Source organism: Gobio gobio (genome assembly GCF_949357685.1).
Source record: "Gobio gobio genome assembly, chromosome: 17".
NCBI classification, from domain to species: domain Eukaryota; kingdom Metazoa; phylum Chordata; class Actinopteri; order Cypriniformes; family Gobionidae; genus Gobio; species Gobio gobio.
Window position 1 is genome coordinate 14,860,318 of NC_137110.1, and position 10,215 is coordinate 14,870,532.

The 10,215-nt window shown below is 40.2% G+C and overlaps 1 protein-coding gene across 1 annotated transcript in view; it reads left to right on the top strand.

The window, feature by feature from the left end:
* The window catches only part of chchd4b (coiled-coil-helix-coiled-coil-helix domain containing 4b), a 616,826-nt gene that overhangs the window by 202,875 nt on the left and 403,736 nt on the right, over nucleotides 1-10,215 (top strand). The gene's annotated exons all lie outside the window — the stretch shown is intronic.

The following is a 10,215-nucleotide window of genomic DNA, read 5'->3' on the forward strand; positions in this document are numbered from 1 at the left end:
AGAACAAGCAATCGATGCTATGGAGCTGATGCCCATGTGTAACACCACTGATACTCACAAACTTCTCCAAAATATACTTCTTCGGCGAGTATCCGTTATAAAACATTCACAGTACATTAATTTTGACAACTACGTGAATATATTGAACTGCGTTCATGCAGAAATACGACATTATAGCGATCAGTGAGCCGAGAGCGCACATATACGGTTTGTTTGGGCATCAATAATAACGGACTTGCGTGTCCCTAATGTACGACTCCTAGCCTGACAAGCCAGACCCACATCAAGATTTTGGGTCTGGGAACTCACCATTGGCAGGGCTCAATCCGAGGGGCGGGATAAACGGTTGTCTTTCAAATTCCCTCTGCATGCAATAGGATAGCACTACAACCAACCAGAGCAACGAAGGTGAAGCGGAGCTAGTTGAAAGATTAAACTTTTGCCGTATCCGGTCAGAAAAACTCTGAACACATCTTCCTTTCTTAAGAATGACTTCAGCGCCTAACTCCAAGTCTTCCAGAGTCGTGCCAAAGCCAATTCGAAAGACCGCTGTTCGCCGGCTTCTTTGTTTACAAGTAGCATGCGGAACCGCCGCAACTCTGCCATCATTATGTTAAGCCCGCCCACTGACTCTATACACGACGTGATTGGTCTGACCAGAGTTTGGTTTTTCCAGCTCCCAAGCTAACGGAGAGTTGCTAGACTACCCTGGCTGTAAATTAGATTTGCTGCCGCTAGAGTGCGTCTAGATTTCTAGGCTTACGACTCCTGCATGCCACTGTAATCGTCTTTACCTTCATTACAATCTTCTTCCAAACAAAACTTTATTCAGTGAGCCGAGAGTGCACATACACGGTTTGCGCATCAATTACTGACACGCGCGAGCCTAGTATGTTATTGTAATTTCATTAAGACATTTAATATTAAGACATAATTATGTCATTAAGACATTTCACTCATATAAATGACACAACAGGGAAGAATGGGAAGATGGGAAGACTATAGAAATTCTGTTTCATGTTGACTTTAAATCATTAAATAATTCACTTAACCGATTTGTTCAAAAACAAATTTTGAATCAGATGCTGTGTCCCAATGCAGAGGCTGCATCCTTCGAAGACGATCCTTCCCATGGCGGCCTCGAAATGTGCCCTTCATTTCCCGTGGCATGAAGGATGGACCCATCGCGGCCTCACATACCCCAGTGCACCGGTGACAACAGGATTTGTTTTTGAGTGAAATTGCCGGATTACAGTTAAAAATGTAAGTATTGGATTAAATAATAATGTAAGTGTTGGATTATTGGATGAAAAATATATATAAAGCGGTTCAAATGTTGACTTTTATCTTACCAATATGCAATTTTATATAGTTTATGGTCTTTATTATGCACATAACTTTTCCAGTCCAGTACAAACGTTACTGCAGCTCGTCAACAGCAGCTGTCACAGTTGCTAGGCGACAAGAACAGTCCTCCATAGGCTAGACCGTCCCATTTAACAACGCTCAGTCCAACAAGTCCGAGTCCTTTGAAGGATGCAGCCTTTGAATTAGGACACAGCCTGTCAATTAGTCACTCAATGAATCATTCACTCAACTCAGTCCTTGAATCATTCACTCAAGTCGATTCGAAAAAATACAGATTCATTCAGGAATGCATGCAATTACTACGGGAGTTGTTTGGAACTATTTTCATTGTCAGAGCAAAAATAGACAAAATATCTGATAATACTGTGTCTAGAATGAAACTTACTTATCTTTAACTTCTGTTAAAAACTGTTAATTCTATACTATTACTACTATAGACCTACAGTATAAGGAACAGGCGGATCTCAGACATGAGTGGTTATAGAGACTCCCAGTGATATGATAAAGACTCAGGGATAATTAAGACTCAAATTTTAATAACACATATTTAATCATTTATAGCTTAGCTGACTAAAGCAGACCCAGGGCCAGACACACATATACACACAGCTGCATGTATTATTTAGTCATATTTTTCTTTTACCAATTGCTCCTGAGTGCTTCAGTGCTTCTGTTATTGGCTTAGGAGACACAAGCGGATGTCCTGAACGTGTGTGGGTATACAGACTCACTCTTGGATGGATGGATTGATGAAAATGAAACGTTTTAATAGCGTAGTATTAAAGTTGCTGTAAAAAATTACCAAGGATTTGGAATTATTATATATTTTAAAGGCACAGACAAGCAATTGATCATAGTTTGATGCAGAGAATAAACCGAACAACTAATGTTTGAGGACAGAATGGAGAGAGGTAATGCACAGGTGAATCGACATGTATTTATACATTCGAAAACACATTATGAATATGTACATCACAGTCATACCAAATAGTTCTGTCACAAACTTGAAGCAACTGCAAAACTGTCCTTCTCTCTTTAGTCTGAGACATAAATTAAGTGTAAGAAGAAAACAAACAGTCTACCAGGGAGAGAGAAATAAAATAAAGCGAGGGAAAAGAGGAGCGCCAAAGAGACTCAAGGGATGGTTAGGATTTATGGTTCAGTAGATGAACTCACGATCAGATAATTCAAAAGTTAATCGCTTTCCATAACTCTCTTGCACATAATCTTGCTCATCTTTTATCAATGACAACACCAAATACCAGAATAAACTGCACCTCACGCACTTGCATCCACACGCACCGCTTGTTTATGAGAAGAAATGATGGCCATTAAAAAGTTTGCTCTCCATCATGAAATAGCAGCAGTTTTGTGAACAGTTACGCTTAGACAGTCCAGCACTGAGCCTTAGAAATGTAATGGGGATCAGGGATGCAACAAGATCTTCAGATACAGTTAGATCTTCATGTTTTAAACCAGTACAGAATATTTATATGCTGCTTTTTGTCTGAAGAGATATGTTCATATTATTAACAAAGTTAATAACTCCTTCAATATCATCCCTGAAAAATCTGTTTTATTAAAAAAAATAGAGCTGTGCAACTGAATCTCTTTACACTCCAGATCCATGCAGGCTATGGTATTTGAAATATGCTCTTGAATGTTTGTCTGTCAAGTTGCAGTCAATACCCACTGGGGTGGATTGAGACATGGGGAGTTGAAAGCATAATGCTAGCAGTCAGTTCAAGCCAGGACATATAACCCGATACTCTTTATTAGCTAAGGTACCTTAACAGTTTATGCTTCTTCAGATAACATTTTGAAACCTTTGATGCTGAGAACATGTTCATATGCATTGGCATCATCCATTAATATTAATTAGGCAATACTACAATGCTATTTTTAAAAGCACAATAAGATGTTTGGATTGAAATATCCAAAAACCACTAGAACAATGTTATATATTTTGTTGACTTGTGTACTTGCATATCCCAAATGTTTCCAAAAATGTTTAAATCTAGAGCAATTTTAACCAGGACACGTGTCCGTGTGTCGCCTATCAATGACATCATACTATGTTACCCTCGATTTCCGGTTTAATTTTGTAGAAACCATGGAAACACCAAAGACGCATTAACACCGGGACGATTTTCACGTGCGTTTATCGCCGAAGTTTAAGGCCTCGTGACTAAACAAAGGGCACCAATGTGAGTGTGCACATCAATGCGCAAAACGGCAGGCGTAAAAGCGTAATAAAAAATAAAAAAAACTCCTTGGGTTTGTTTTTTTGTTTTGATGCAGCGCGTTAAAAACTGGTCGACCAATGAGATCGGCGCTTTTGTTCATGTGCCTGGAGCTGCTGAAGTTACAGTAAAACACAACTTGGTGGCGCTCAAGCACAAAACGGTCTTGCCGAGCACACATTGATATGACGAAGAGGAAGTAAGTAGACAAAGAAGAAGATGAGCTGTTAATGCTGCTTGCCAGTTAGCAAAAAGTGTGTGATTGGTTTTGGCAAGTACGTAAATACTGTCTCTCTTCTTCTTCTGTGTGAGTGTAGCACCACCACCTTGTGTACCGGGAGCGCCATCTACTGAATTTGCAAATTCACTCTGCGCATAGCCAGTGAAAATCGCTTGGGTGTGAACACAAAGACGCGCCGAAAAACGTCTCAGAAAACGCTGGCGATATGCCAGCGCGCGATAATCGTCCCGGTGTGCACAGGCTTTTATTGTTTAAATCTCGTTTTCATGATTTACCGCGAGTACCATGTTTTACCATGCCTAATATCGATCTAGCTTACTGCAGTGTGCAACAGGTGTCTCAGAGTAGTCGCAGAGTGAACGCACAGAGTAGCATTATAACAACTTTCAACAGACTCAAATGTATTTAATATGATAAAACAGCGCTGTGTTACCCCACATATGCATGAGTGGAAGAAGCGGAAGCAGTCATCTGCGGCATAATAAAAGCTCTGCCAAAACCAGGCATCATCAAGCTACGCCTTTGTTTTGTAAAAGTTTAATATGAACTTTAAATGTTTGTTTTCATAAATAAATATCTATTGATCTTAGTATGTAAATATGTATTGATAGTTGTTCTGAAAGTCGAAACTGAAATGTAAATTTATTTATAACATTACAAATAGAAATATACATGTTCGAAAATAATTTCAATTACTTCATTACTTTGCTATTTTTTTTACATTTAAATTGTTTCTTATTACACAGTAATCTAAGGGAGCAATAATTATTTAATGATCAATTCACTTGATCAAATGATCTTGCACATTCACCTTGAATACATAATTTTCCTTTACTGTTGACACACAAGGGCCACTTTATGGCATAAAGGGGTGGAGATATTCAATAAAGTTCTTTCTCTTTTCACAACAAAATAGTTGCTGTTTTAATCATTGTTTTTATCTTTCAAATCGATGTAGTACCACTTTTTTCATGACCCTAATAAAAAAGAAAAACATGCTTGTACATTGGGTCACCTGAGTTAGACATTCAGAAACAAAGGACATAAAACAAAAAGTACAAACAAACATTTAAAGAAGTTTACAAAATGTAACAGCTAGCACCACGCTGAAACCCCAGAAATGTTCTTGGATGTAGGCTAAATGTATGCTTGTTAGTGGCAAGATAAAAAGAATGGAAAGATGGAAAAGGAAAAATGGAGGAGTGAGGGGATTTGTTGCTGTAATTGAATAGATTTGGCTTGTTACCACACAGTTGTTAGGTGTCAAACTGGGAAACATTGTGTGTGTGTTAGCATGAAAGTAAGCACATATCCTTATGGGCAAAGTGACGTGTGTGTGTTCATGTTTTTCTTTCCTGGTGGTGACTTCAACCTGAATGCACACTGACTCATGGGGACTTGTGTCACTGTGGGGACCTAAATTGAGGTCCCCATGAGGAAACAAGCTTATAAATGATACATAATTATTATTTTTTATATATTTTTTGAAAATGTAAAAATGCAGAAAGTTTTGTGTGATGGGTAGGTTTAGGGGCAGGGTTATTGTAAGGGGATAGAATATACAGTTTGTAAAGTACAACCCCAAATCAGAAAAATTTGGGACAGTATGGAAAAAATTCAACAAAAAAAAGAAGGGATTTGTAAATTTACTTTGACTTGTATTTCATTGCAGACAATATGAACACAAAATATTTCATGTTTTGTCTGGTCAACTTCATGTCATTTGTAAATATGCATCCTTTCCTGTCCTTCAGACCTGCAACACATTTCAAAAAAAGTTGGGACAGTAAAGCATTTACCACTTTGTAATGTTGCCATTCCTTTTCACAACACTTAAAATACGTTTAGGGACTGAAGACACCAAGTGATGAAGTGTTTCAGGAGTAATTTTGTCCCATTCTTCCTGCAAACAAGTCTTAAGGTGGGCAACAGTACGGGGTCTTCGTTGTCGCATTTTGTGCTTCAAAATGCGCCACACATTCTCTATTGGAGACAGGTCGGGACTGCAGGCAGGCCAGTCAAGTACCCGTACCCTCTTCCTCCGCAGCCAGGACTTTGTAATGTGTGCAGAATGTGGTTTTGCATTGTCTTGTTGAAATGTGCATGGACGTCCCTGGAAAAGATGTCTTCTTGAAGGCAGCATATTATGCTCCAAAATCTCTATGTACTTTTCAGCATTAATGGTGCCTTCACAGAAGTGCAAGTTACCTTTGCCAAGGGCACTGACACAACCCCATACCATGACAGACCCTGGCTTTTGGACTTGTTGCTGGTAACAGTCTGGAAGATCCTTTTCTTCTTTGGTCCGGAGCACACGGCGTCCATTCCTCCCAAAAAATACCTCAAATACTGATTCATCTGACCACAGTACACGTTTCCACTGTGTGATGGTCCATCCCAGATGCCTCCGAGCCCAGAGAAGTCGACGGCGCTTCTGGACACTGTTAACATAGGGCTTCCTTTTGGCACAGTACAGTTTTAACTGGCATTTGTGGATGTAACTACGTATTGTGGTACTTGACAAATGTTTGCCAAAGTAGTCCTGAGCCCATGTGGTGATATCGCTTATAGATGAATGACGATTCTTGATGCAGTGCCGCCTGAGGGATCGGAGATCACGGTTGTTCAGCTTAGGCTTGCGCCCTTGTCCTTTACGCACTGAAATTCCTCCAGATTCCTTGAAACTTTTAATTATGTTATGCACTGTTGAATGTGAAATATCCAAATCTCTTCCTATCTTTCTTTGCGGAACATTGTTTTTAAACATTTCAATAATTTTCTCACGTATTTGTTGGCAAACTGGCGATCATCGGCCCATCTTTGCTCCTAAAGGATTAGACCTTTCTTGGATGCTGCTTTTGTATCAAATCATAATTACAATCACCTGTTGACATCACCTGTTTCAAATCACATCATTATTTAACCATTTTACCTCATTACTAGCCCTAAATTGCTCCTGTCCCAACTTTTTTTGAAATGTGTTGCAGGTCTGAATGACAGGAAAGGATGCATATTTACAAATGACATGAAGTTGACCAGACAAAACATGAAATATTTTGTGTTCATATTGTCTGCAATGAAATACAAGTCAAAAGTAAATTTAGAAATTTGCTTTTTTTTAATTTGCGTTTTCCATACTGTCCCAACTTTTTCTGATTTGGGGTTGTATAAAAACATTACGTCTATGGAGAGTCCCCACAAACATAGTGAACCCAACATGTATGTGTGTGTGTGTGTGGGGGTACAATGTTTGTAAGAAAGAGCACCTGAAAAAGCAATCTGACCCCACAGTGCTGTCCTTCTCAGCAAGTATCATTAATAGGTTTTGTTTTTATAGCACCTTTACAAAAAAGGTTGAATGCTGAAGGTGAACTACATTGAGGTATTTATTGTGCACAATTCCACCAGACCTGATCAATGTGATGTCCTCGAGATGACTCATGAGCATTACCACCGACTGTCTCTTTAGTAGGCTACCAATGCTAAAGGGATAGTTCAGCCAAAAATGAAAATTCTATCATAATTTTCTCACCCTCATATCTTCCCAAACCCGTATGGCAGTATTTTCTTAATCTCTCTTCTACCCTTTTTTTCGTAGGTTTTTCAGCCGCCATCCAATTCCTGTGTATAACATTCTTCTGACAACCTTGGACAGTGTTTCATGGGTTGGTGATCAGTACAGCTTCTGAAGCTCATATAGTGAGTTGGAGACAGCATATGTTCAGTCTAGTTCTCTGAGTGAACAATGATGTCATTAAGGTATACTTGACAGCAGACACAGTGAGGTCTCGGTATTACACAACTTCTTCTAACATTTGCCTTATGCTGATTGTGGAAAGGGGCAGCTTTGAAGAGACCCAGTCCATCCCTGGAACACTGCTACATTTTACTGAAAGTACTAGGGCAGGGGTGTCAAACTTAGTTCCTGGGGGCCACAGCTTTAACCCTAATTCTAAACCCTAAACACGCCTGATCCAGCTAATCAAGTTCTTCAGGCTTTTTTTTTAAACTATAGGTAGGCCTATGTCTGCTGGAGGAGTGTTACTAAACTCTAGGACTGTGGCCCTGAGTCTGACACCCCCACTAGGGTGTTGAATGTGGTTTCCAGGGCGTTACTATGCAGCTTCAATGATGTTCTGTGTGGCTGCAAGGTGGTAACTTAATCAAAAAGAGCCCATCTGTAAGTCTCTGTGATTTACTAGTCCTGCTCTGTGATATTCCCTAGATGTTATGCTTATAGAGTTCACAGTGTATCAATGTATTTTGTTAATATAAATGCAGCCTTGTTGAGCATAAGAAAACTTGACTTGGTGGAGGATAATTTCTTAAAAGTCTGTTTTATCATCCACTAGGTACATTTTTTGTTTGTTGATAATTTAGAAAAATAACAGCTAACCCCGAACCTTAAGTATGAACAATACGTTTGTTTCTTAATTAATTTGTATTGCCAACATATGTTCACACATATGTAACAGAGGCCAGCTAGTACTTGCTGTGTGAGTAAACCTCACTCCTCTGATCTCAAGAGACGCTCTAGCAATGCTTTAGCCTCATTGTTAGAGTGTCCGACTCTCATGCCGGCGGACCGGGGTTCGAATCCTGCTTAGAGCGGGCGGTTCGAACAGGAGAGATTACAATGGTGCCGTGACCCGGGTGGGAGTGAGGTTTAGAGGTGAGTGTAACGGAGGCCAGCTAGTTGCCGTGATGTTGTACAATGGTGCCGTGACCAGGGTGGGAGTGAGTTTTAGAAGTGAGCGTAACGGAGGCCAGCTAGTTGCGGTGATGTTGTACAATGGTGCCGTGACCCGGGTGGGAGTGAGTTTTAGAGGTGAGTGTAACGGAGGCCAGCTAGTTGCCGTGATGTTGTACAATGGTGCCGTGAACCGGGTGGGAGTGAGGTTTAGAGGTGAGTGTAACGGAGGCCAGCTAGTTGCCGTGATGTTGTACAATGGTGCTGTGACTCGGGTGGGAGTGAGTTTTAGAGGTGAGTGTAACGGAGGCCAGCTAGTTGCCGTGATGTTGTACAATGGTGCCGTGAACCGGGTGGGAGTGAGGTTTAGAGGTGAGCGTAACGGAGGCCAGCTAGTTGTTGCTGTGCGAGTAAACCTCACTCCTCTGATCTCAAAAGACACTCTAACGACTGGCGCTAGGGGTTACAGCCTTCTTGTTAGAGTGTCCAACTCTCATGCCGAAGGACCTGGGTTCAAGTCCCACTTAGAGCGGCCGGTTTGAACAGGAGAGGTTACACATAGGCTACACAAAGGCTATGTCTACATTAATCTGGATACAAACTGCGTTTTTGTTTCAAAATGCTCTCTGTCCACACTAGCGTTTTCCTAAAGTTTCTCGTCCACCTTGAAATGTCGGAAAATGCTAAATTAACCTTACCGTGCATGCGCAAACTCTCATAAAAGCTCACTGAGAGCGTGATACAGACGGAAGAAGATCAATAAAGGTATCCCGCAATTCCTCTGGCAGGAACACTCTATTTAGTAAAATATTTCACCATTCACTGATGCATCCAGGTCGCACTCAGTCACCATTATATGTTTAGTCTAAAACTCAACTGCTCTCATGCTTTCCCACTGCCACAGGACAGCAAATGTGAGTAAATATGAGTGTACAAAATAACATTTCAGGAACTGTGTTAGCACATACCAGGCACAATACTGGTATAAACATGAATAGCTATCTTTTGGTATAATATGCGTCACATGACTAAACATGCGTCATCGTTTTCAAATACCTCCATTTTCATAGTCCACACTACAACGTGAAAAAGCGCGACAACGTTTTCAAATTTACCCACTTTGGAGAGCGTTTTCAAAAATCTTTGTTTTCGTTAATAAAAATGCTGTCTCAGTGTGAACGGAAGGCCAGAGAAAAAGATGCGTTTTCAAACAAAAACATATTAGTGTGTGGACAAGGCTAAAGTTTCAGTGTTTAAAAATTTTGTACCCAGCCCCACTACATAAACACCCTCCATTCCATTTCCTACACGGCCACACACACTTTAATTTGATATGCAACACAAAGTGTGAGTGCGTGTTTATGCGTGAGCATTCTCAAGTGTGTGTGCTTTAAATGTCAAGGGTGTGTAGGTTTAGCATTTCATTTAGCATACAATTAAAAACAGGAAGAGAGAAAGATCACGAAAGAAGGGAAGTTAGGAGAGGGCAAGTCACTGAAAATAAAGGTGGGTGGGTGGTGGAGGAGGAGGACAAACAGAAAAATTTATTGAGAAGATAAATGGAGAAAAAGAGAGATGGTGAAAAGGCTAAAGAGAAATTAAAAGTGGGGGAATGAATCAAGTGAGAATAGCAGACATGATAAATAAATAATTTAGCTGGAAGAGGTAATAGA